Below are 11,643 nucleotides of genomic sequence, written 5' to 3' on the forward strand. Positions count from 1 at the left end.
TGTTATCAAATTTTGAAACGATTGATGAATTTGTGAGTATCACAGGCTTTTGTTTTCTTAAAAGTTTTTCTATCAACTACAGAAATCCTTTTCCATCTCAATCACGAACAACTTGCCCCAGGTGAAATGTGGGAATTTAATCTTCCTTTGGACCAAGCAAGGTTGTTTTGTGCCTGGCTGTCTTTCAGTTTGAGTTAATTCGTATTGCATTTTCACAAGAAGAATGATAATCAAGCTATCATAGTTTGATTTCCTCTTGAGTGTCTATGATTATAAATGAAATCGTAATTTATAACTGTACTTACGTTTTAAGTAAATTACTGAAGGACAAGAAGAAACAGTTTAACTGAACGGATGTAGTTTTAGCTTTTACTAATAGTTTTGTAATTAAATTAACTTAAGACGCCAAGTATTGCGTAGCTAAATAATCCAGATGTAATCATAGAACAACTCTAGCAGCGTATATAGTATTATATTCTGTAATGTCTTATTGTAAAGTAACGAAATTACTTAGTTTTCGAGTAAGCGTACCTCGTAATAAGAATATTAGCATTTGAAATTGCAGACTGGGAGGAGCTACGCCACGGGAAAATATAATAATGACCTTAAGCTCATAGATATTCTAAGTGTTAACGTTATTAAATTACTGGGAATATTAACGGAAGGTTTAAAGATGCAAACTTAATATTATTGCAAGTATAGGTTTACAATAAAAGGATTTGGGAATGCAAAATGCACAGAATATAATCAACAACTGAGGTTTTTGTCGTAATATTACTTAATTTTTGTAGTGGAAGGTCTAGTGTTCCGATAACTTTGTCTAGTGTACGCAAAACATTAAAATATAGCTTAAGTACATTCTTCCAATCCCTTACTTAAAGCTGCAACAAAAGTCAATTTCGCACTTTTGTAGATTTTATTTTGACCTTTCAATCTCATTTTGGCTCTCTTGGTCGGATTGCTTTTATATTTTGAGAACCATAGATTTGTGCTATATGCTTTACACTTTAAATTTACGTATCTTTTGAATTGTCTTTGGATGTTTACTAGACTACAGTACCGTGGTCCCGAACCATGGCCTGGTATAGTTTATTTTGATTGGAAAAGCAATACTGCATAAAGTAAACTCATGTTTTATTTACATTTAGTTTGAAATTTTATTATTTAATATTCAGGAGAATTTTAAATAATTATAATGGAAATATTAACCTGGCAATCCACAACACGTCAATTGATTTTACAGTAGATGGTGGAAATCACTCGTTTATAATAGCCTATACATGTATATCTCATCACTAGGGTATAAAGTTACTTTTTTCGACCCGAGCTCAAGTTTTTTAAGTCGGAAAATTAGCGAGGGTTTAAAAGAAACTTTTTGCCCGGGTGATGAACTAATATTTTTCGTCACATTGCACCATTATTTGAACAAACTATGTTACAAACTGAAATAGTTTTGATTTTAAGATAACCTCTCAAAACTACTTCTAGTTGGTTTTCAATTTATTTGCTAATGGAAACAAGCAGCTGTTTGGTAAAATGATTCAATCGTTTCGGCTATTACGATTGTGTTAGTGTACACAAAATCCTATCGATATGTCGAACTATTTACAATAAGACAACAATTAACAACAATCAATTAAACAATCGATACATACTTTTGATACGTCCAATTGTTTACAATGGAAATTTACAACTGCGTTGACGACAGATGATTTTTACTCTCTAGGTGTTAAAACGCTTTTTACGCCCTAGAGTGTAAAAATGGTATTTTAAACCCGCAACGCATGAATTAAAAATGACTGTTTTTTTCTGCAGTAGGGTAGGCCTATGACAAACCTTTGTTCCGACAGTTTTTTGAATGTTTGCTGTTTGAAAAAAACATTTTTAATTCTAATTTGCATAAAACTCTTCACCCCGTTTGACTTCATAAGTATAAATAAAACTATTGATTGGATAAGGTAAGCTGAAATAAACAAAACAGAGTACAGTAATACAAAAAAATAATCACACTTGATTTTAATAAGGTAATAAATTGAAAGAATAACATACAAATAAGTACAGCTGAGGTATTTTTAACATTAGGTATATGGAAAGTTCCCTTTAAAAAGGAATTACGACCTTAAAGGGCAATTTATGAAATAATGAATCTCGTCATGACGAACATTTAAAGTATATGGTTTATAGGGGTGTGACTTTCGATTTTATATATGGATGAATGAATATAATATTATTAAAAATTTATTTGACTGTTAAATCAAAGTTTGCTAAGAATTGCCTCAGTACTTCGAGGATTAAGTTTTGGCAGGAGATGCCAATATAAACAATCAGTTACTTGGCAACCCATAAGGGCAATGTAAAATTTTAAAACTTTCAAATGAGTTTTAAAATAAGTATTTCCCTGATAATTCGGCTGTCGTCAATCACGATTTAGGCCTACATTAACCTATAATAAATCCATGATTCCAAAATTTACTCAAACTCGATTTCGATCAATTTTTGAACTGTGTTATAAATATAATTTATTTATACAGTAATATTATTACTGAATGTTAAAATCGTTTGCAGATGAAACCGTAAATCTGTAATCCGCAAACTGTCCGCCTCGATGGGCAACCGAATTTTCGGATCACTGGGTAAGTTCAATAAATGGATACAGTTCGGTATTTTTTGGTGAACTCAAACAAATCTTTTCTTCTGACTTCAAACATAGTTTTTGTTTAAAATCATGGGTCCTCAACTTACTTTTCATGGCTATAAGTTTGTATAACAAATTTTCTAATGACTGTTTACAGAGTAAAATACCTAAGGGAGATACAAATTTTCATTCTACAATATTTTTATCTGTATCGAACAGATGTGGTTTCGTTTGATCTAATTATAAACATTTAACAATTTTTTGATCAATGTTTTTAGTAAAATACTAAACATAATAATACTGTAACTAGTTAACAACATGTTCTATGGAAGGACATATTTTTCATAAAATCAGGACATTTAAAGTGTTTTGTTTACAATAAATAACTACTGCTACTCAAGATCAATCAATCAAATCCTCAAAATTTACAACTAAAGCTATCAGATAAGCAATCCAATTTTAAAATACAGCAAAACGCACGAGAACTTCAAAATAAGGTCCTTTTGGCTATGGTAAACTTATGTACAATCGTCAAGTAAATTTAACATACAAAAAGAAAAAAAAAACTCCCACTACAAACACCATAAAAGATTAATATAATAATTGCTTAAAGAATGATGAAAGATAGTTATATAACATTTATAATCAGCAAGGTTTAAACCCGCTAGACCTTTGTACTCAAGGTGTATACGTAATATTTATGTGTATAAATAATATAAATAATATTTTACAGATTCTACTTAGGTTGTACAAAATTTTGAAAGGAGTAAAACCCTGATTTCTTAGTACTGTACCTAGTTATTGAGGAAATACGATGGATATTTTTTTGAAATCGCAAGGCACTTCGTAAGCATTGTAAAATGTTGACTATAATTTCATTTAATCAGTGTTCCATGAATAATAGTCAACTACCTTCTACAATAAAGTTCGGAGATGCTATGTTCAACCCAAGCTATACAATTAGAAGCCTGATAACGTTATCCACTATTAGATCTCCCGGACGTCGCAGATACGAGTCCGCAATTTTAAATGCTAATTCAGATTACAAGAGACGCCTTCTCCGTAAACCGTGTAACATTGTTAGTTCACAGTCGGACAGAGCTGGCTCTATATAAACACATCTTGTAAGCATGGCTCACTCCGTAAGTAGGCATAGCGCGTAAAAATTTTAGATTTTGTTCAAGATTGCATTAAAAGAATTGGTGTATTTGAGCTCGGTATCATGACTTACTATAAGACAAAAGTGTTATTTAGAGATAGAATATCAGTCTAGACCTCTATGTCAAAAGTAAAGTCCCTTACTATTTGTTTGGTTAAAAGTATTCCTTAATCTGTTTATAATCATATTTCATTATTTCCTACTACTTCCTACCGCAGGTCCAACCCCTTGGGGAGGGTAGGCCTCTTAGTGGTCAAAATCTTTTATCTACTTTAGGTATTTACTCAGTAAATCGTCATTAAAAATTAGTTGTACAAACTTATAGCAATAAGTATTACACAATGTAAAGTAAAATGACCCATGATGCCCAAATGAATTATTGAATTAAATCATTCATTAGTAATACGTTGGCTTAAAATAAAAATTGACAACAGCTAAAAAGTCCTTTTGTATTTTACCACCGAAATTAGTTTACAAATTTTTTTGAATGTTAAGATATGCCTCAAAACTGGGTCAAATCTGTAAATACTCTGAAGTGACAGTTCCATATAGAAGACTGATAGCTTTGACTATTAATACCAATGCTGATAGTGAACAATTAATAATACTTAAAACAAAACTTGTCTTCTAAAGGTGCTTAAGGAAAACACTTGAAATCTAGTATCCTTGGAGTTTGAGTTTACTTATTATACTTGGAAATAGCGTATACAGTACTTACCAATGTTAACTACTTGTGTAATGGTCTTTAGAAGTTAAAATGGAAATAAAATAAAATAAATAAAATAAAATAAACTTCTTTTACTGTAATTGCCAACTCATACAGTTTGCATCTTAGGAAATAATGTATAGGCCTACGTATAAATTCATAAATTAAGTCTATTTCTTATGTTTCAATAATGTATGATACATAATTGCAGTGTTATCAATTAGTGTTTTAAATGTTTTGAGAAAGATACGGTAAAGGTCTACTTCTCCGTCACAGAATCTACATTCGAATGTATACTATTATTGGTAGGTAATGATTCATTCAGCGATGAGAAAATAAAAATAATTCACTAAAATCATTCATAAACAAATTAAAATAAAATCAAAACCTCCAAATATATTAAAAACGTTTGCATACTTTTTATTGTTATTCGTAGCACTTAGTCACAGCGGGAAAGGTGATAAAAGTAGGATTTCCTTATACAATAATTATGCATGTAAAATATAATTTAATAATTACCAAGTAGTTGATCAGATGATAAAATAAAGCGAAATTTACATCCAACTCGATTATATTATGTTCGGCGCTCTCCCTGTTAATGTTTTGGTGATATCCATTATAACCTTATAAATATTCATGATTTAATTGCCTGTGTTCTGAAAAACATTTTAAAATTTTCAGTACACTAAATATATGTTTTAAATATACAAAAAGTATAATATTTTATCAGTAGATGTTTGAAATAGGCCTTTCAATTTTGCTACTCCAACAACAATACTTTTATGATGCACGAGTTTGTTTTTAAGCCATAAAAACATTATGAAATTCCAAAATACTTATGTATTCACATGCTTTCTTAATTCTTTTTAAAATTAGATAAACTTCAGGTGAAAAAAGGAAAAGTTGGTGGCTGAGCCAGTATGGCTTATAATAGTAGTTAACCAGAATTTCTATGCAGTGTATTTGTCCATTTGGGCGTTAATCGAACATAATACGACCTTGGAAAAAGATTTTGGTGGGATCACTGACTTTTGGGACGCTGTTTTTCCATTATAAACTAAAAATAAAATGCAAGTAGCTCCTAATTATTGTCCTTTATTCTTATTAATTAAGCATCTCCACCGCAACACAGTTGCGGACTAATTACTTTGCATTTTTGCAAAACCAGTGCAAAATCCTTGTGTTAAACCATTAGAGCTAAACCATGTTAGAGTCTATGTATTGTAAAGTGTAATATTTCCCAGTATTGTTACATTTCCACAGATGCAGAGTTTGGCTACAGGTAACACCATTAAGGTAAACCACGGATCTCGTCTAAGGATATTCAAAGTTTCCTGATTATGCCTCGCCAATCTCCTTTGCTTTGTCGTTTTGTCTGTGATTGTGTTATACAAGTTTGTTTTGTAAACGTAGAGGTGGTTTTTATGCTCACTACAGTAATATCATTAATATATTTACCAGGGAGGGAACCTTGCTAAGAGACCAGTCATTGCTCGGTACTGTTTAATTTGTTTAGGAGGTTAACAACATAAAGTATACGGTCGCCATATCAGTTTAAGGTTGGCGTATACGACAGCAATCTTTGACGCACACCAGCACACTCTGTTGGGGGCTCAGTATAACTACTACATTTTGATTTGAAAACTAATGACAAGTATTTAGATTAAACGTTTAAAAAATCAACTCCTTCCCCCAAAAAATACAATAACCATAGACGTTGAATACATCTTTTAACATTTTTCTTAATTATGGGGACGGTGTAGACTATACGTTTCTTGTTTCCAGTTTACAATGCAATCAAGTACAGACAAATATAAGGTACCGTTACTTTGTAAAACTTTCTCTTGGAAGGATCCGAATAACTAAGTTGTTTATTAGACAAGACACTTCATCAAGACATCCTTTTGATAAGCGCCTCGTTGTCTTGTTATTTCAGCTTAAAACTACAATTTGAAACTCTGCATGATTCCTTTGCAAATAGGATATCATATGAAAACTTATTCCTAGTATCACTTTTTCTATGGCAAAGAGTCACGTCAATTTTATATATCAAAAATCATAAAATTGGATTATTTATTGGATTTTATTATTTGGTTTATTTTGGATTATTTATGTGGATATAATATTTATATCAACGTTTAGCAGCATGGGCCCTCTAGTCTTTTATTACTATACCACTACTGTAATGATCTTATATGACTATCTTTGAACCTATCATATTAAAAATTTATTACTGAGACGATTTAAAACAGCTACCACGTATGTTTAGCATACTTATTTGTGATAAATTAGAGTTGATTTAATTAACTGCGTTAATTGAAGTCGATAGAACAAGTGTATAACGTAAGTAAATACAGTTCAATCGTCTGATCATATCTATTGGGTTGTTCGAATACTGTATTAAATAACCAATGTATTGTTTTTTCCATATTTTATATGCTATAAAACACAAGAGAATTTAATAACTCATTTACCTGGTATGTGGTTACACCTTCTTTACCTGTGTCAGGAATTGCGTTTCACTCCAAATCAAATAATTTATCAGTGCAACAAATTAATTTCTCTCAAATAAACACAATATTTCATCATCAAACTTTAGATGTCTGGTTTAGGTATCTTAAAACCTACTGAGTCATCCAGTCTGTTGATAAGCTTGTTGATAAGTTTGATTATCGTTATCGTTTGAAAAAAACATATGTGTGTAATGAGCAATATACAAATCCAAATATTTTTTTTGGTCAACCGATTGGTTAACTTGATGAGTAAATGAACTGAATTTGTTTAAAACTTTTACTATTACGTAATTTTGACCCCAGTCAAATCTAACCAAGCGTAGCTTTTTAGAGAACCGTAATACTTTAAATATTTTTCACCAATATGGTTACTGTAGGCCTACATACTTACTGTACAGTAACTATTATTTTGTTAAAATCTGTACAGGGAATAAACATTAAAAAACAATAGTACATTTTAAAGTTACGCTTGGCTCAAATATCTGACAGTTTAAATATTTCCCATTGTATCAACAATAACTAATAAGATGGGCTTCTAAAAAACGTACCTCAAAATTTAAATGTTTGATGTGTAGCATTTTTGGAGCCTGTGAGTATTGGAGCCTTAAGAGTGTAAAGCAAGCAAATATGTGATTACCATTACGATATAGATCACATGAGGTATGGAAATGTTGTCTTGTGAAAAAATTAATTTCATATCCTCCCTGGCAACTATAAATATGTCTATTTGCGGTTTCAAACTTTTGCTCGGTGCAATGTCTCGGCTTGTCTGCCATCATTAAACTCCTTTCGTAAGAAACATAAGTATATTTGATAGTAGCTTCGTCGATGACACAAAAACAATACACAAACGACAGACACGAAACAAAGCATGTTATCCCTAAACTAAGTTTAAAGCGTCCATTAGTTAGAGGCCATTAAGAAACTTGTTAGCTAAATTGCTCTCTGTTTACAGTTATAGATCCATTGTTATGCTTTTATTACTTTACAGTTAATGGCAATTCTATTATTAAGCGTACTTTATTAACGATTGTTAACCTTTATCCCACAATATTCAGCAATAATATTCATAAACAAATTCCACATGATCATAAAGTAATTGGGGTAGCGTACCATGCATTGTAATGTAGAATAAACACTTCACAGAAAAACTATTTTAACGACTTAAACTGTAAACGGTTTAAAACTACAAATAGGTAAAAAAATAAAAAAAAAACAAAAACAAGGATTAATTGTGAAACATCTAGTCACCATTATCATTATAAGATCAGTTTTTACACTTAAGTCTTTTACAAAGATTAGTAAAAGAGTACATATATATATACATGGACATACTAATACTCGCATACGATTTATTGACGAATATATCATCGCAAAAAAATGGGAACAACCTCAAAGCACAAAAGTGCAAACCTAACATGATTTATACTATAATTACCAGAGCCAATGACTTGAAAAGCAGCCAAAACAAACAGATAAACTACAATTACGGCGTAAACTCTGACTTATCCGCGTTAAACCGATATATAGGCTGAGAAACGAATCATTGTAAACGCTTCTATATGGAATTTTGAATAGTTGATTGGCCACAGTATTCGATAAATTACTTTGAATACTATTGTTACATGGAAAACTCCTTTTTATATTAATCCAGATGACAAGAAGCTTGTCATTATATTTGACATACGCCCATCAAAGTTACAAACGTCTGATATTTGATTTAATTTGACATCTTTTATTTCATTTAGTTTCAAATATTTAAAATGTCTATCTATAGATACAAAGATGCATGTTATGTCAACGTTGTTAGATAGTATGATTTTTTTATCCATCGAGGTACCTAAAAAAAGTGAGATTTATAAGGATGTTTGTTTATAAGCATATAACCAATTATTTATTTGTTTGCATACAAATAGTGTTGTTTAAGGTTCTAGAAAAAAATAAAAATTGGAAATTTTTGAATTAACTTGCTATCTGACCAAACTACGTTTGTCGCAAAATCCAAACACTCCCAAAAATATCATATCATGTGTAACTACATCCAAACATAATTTGTACTCTAAAAATTAAAAGTAATGCTGTTTCGTTCAATTTAAAACATGTTATCACTACAATGACTTGGTTTATGTAATATCTGTACCCCAAAAGTATTTAAATTAACACTTTTATTAATCAAAAGACAGCTCAAAATAGGTAGGCGTTTACAGTTATATGTGAACATTAAAAACCTCTAAAACAAAAGACCGTAATAGTTTGGTGGAAAAAAGGATTTTGAGTTATTAAACACCTCCAAGGCAAACAGAAGTAAGCAGTAAAGTCAGCGAAACTTGAAGTAAACAACTCAAGAAGTCTCATTGAGATGATTCTTGAAACGTAAACCTCAGGATTGTATGATACGAGGTTTGATTACTATTTTCTAATAAGTATAAAAGTATCATATTATCAAGTGTCTATCTTAAATTCGTTTATAAGTAGATAAACACAATTACGAATCATGTTCTGTATACTATATTGATGTTTAATGTTCCTCTAATTACACGGGTCATTTACAGACAGTGTTGCGTGGCTTTCAACACACATTTTGTATTATTGAACATTAATTAACAGCTGTATAAGGAATATGTGGGCCTTAGTCACTAGCAAGACTACAAGATCGTGCCACTCATCCTACACTCATCCCTCACTTATATTTTGGTTGAAATACGCACATAGTGGCGTCCCCATCTTAAATAATTGATTGATTGATCGATTACGATCGTAGCAACAAGAAGAAAAAAACATGACTGAACACCTGTGCCGTAATTTTACCGTAATTAAATTATACCATTTCAGGAAACATGCTGCTACTGTGATTTTTCTTTGAAAATATATTTCAAGAATAGTATTGTAATTCTTTTGCATACGCCCAGAGAAGTTAGGATCACATTTCATTGTTGGTTGATATGGTGCTCCTCCATATTAGTAACATTTCTATTAGAAATATATCGCAAATAAATTCCAAAAATTAGTTTTTGACACTGTAATGTGTACTTGCACAGTAAAATGCATGCGATTATTAAATTTAAGTCACACATGAACTAATTTGAGACCAAAGAAACTTAAGTAAAGGTTTATGGCAGCAAAGTGAAACATGGAAATCTGGCTGAACGGGTATAACCAAACCACGTTCTAAGAGTGTAAAAGATAACACCCTAAACACAAAGTAACATACAGGATTATTCCCAAGGTACATAACGGGATTTGTCCACCAGATATTCGATTATCGGTTTCATAAGATCGAAATCGACACCCTTGTACACGTCTCGTGTTTATTTGCCTTGTAGTGTTACAAAGCTGGGTTGACAGTATATAAGCTTTGCTTGTCGACTACTACGTGGGTGGATGTATCAAATGTCGCTTAGCTGGGTAGGCTTTTGTCTTATGAATAAAGATCTGACGTGCAAGTAATACTGTTTATGATTTTACTTGTAAAATATAAACTTTGGAAAAGTTTCCTACTTTCAGGAAAGAGAATATTTAATGATAAAGTAAAAGATAAGATAACACAGTTGTTCAACTGCCTCTTTTAAACAGCAAGAATTGTTTTATAATGCAATCATACACTTAAACATTTGTTTCATTATAAATTGAATCGGGATTAAATTTTAATATCACATTCCTCTAGTTCTTTGTTCTTATTCTATTTTAAGTTGAAATTAATTCATTTAGTCTTAAGACATTGTGGCTAATACAATTGTATGGCAGATTATACCATTTACCTGGTAAGGGTTAAAACGTAAAATTGTTTTACAAACGTTGTCTACAAGAATGTTTGAGTAGGGACACTTTAATAGCTTTGAAGTTGCATAGGAAAACTCAAAACATAGCTTTTAAATTACCCTTTTATAAAGCAAAGGTTTGGCAATCGTTATTAAATTGCATAAATAATCACTTTATTGCATATAACTGTATTTAAATAATTAGTAATTAAAGAAATTAATGTCCTGATCCTTTACAGTTTGGGGTTACCTGTATGCTAGAGACATTTGCTAGCTAAGTTTATACCTATTGTAGGCAAAGCATTAACACTTTAAAGATACAGAGGGGTGAATAAAATAAACCTAAATATTTGCAAGAACGCGGTATCCAGTTTTACAGTTTTATGCTTTTGATAGGTTATTTTTAACTAATAAATGGTTTTAATTTCATTTAAATTTTTCTTGACGAAAAAAGCCTCTGAGGGCTGAAGCTGCAGTAGGGTTACTACTCCAAGGATCACCTGACAGTTTAGGCATTTAAACAATTTATTAATTAACTGAAGTGATTCGGAGGCTAACAACATGAACATATTTTAAACTGTAAATAAACTGGTGGGAGCACGATTTCAGAAATGAAATGATAGCTAGTAATAGGGATCAATAACTTACAAATGTTTAGTCATCGCGGCATAGTGAAATGATACATACCGAAGGAGTTATGGTCATTTCGGTCATAAAAACAAAAGCAAAGGTAACAAAGTTAGCAGCAAGTGTACCTCTGGGTTACATAATTACATACTTTAGTCAACAAGAAAGTTTTAATTGCCTGCCTACCCTGACGTGATACTGAGGCTACTTTGCTTGCTTCCGTTCCTGACATTTTTAAGATGATT

This window comes from Macrosteles quadrilineatus, unplaced genomic scaffold (genome assembly GCF_028750875.1).
Source record: "Macrosteles quadrilineatus isolate MER2022 unplaced genomic scaffold, UCM_ALF_1.0 Scaffold_3__2_contigs__length_128488019, whole genome shotgun sequence".
Taxonomy (NCBI): Eukaryota; Metazoa; Arthropoda; class Insecta; order Hemiptera; family Cicadellidae; genus Macrosteles; species Macrosteles quadrilineatus.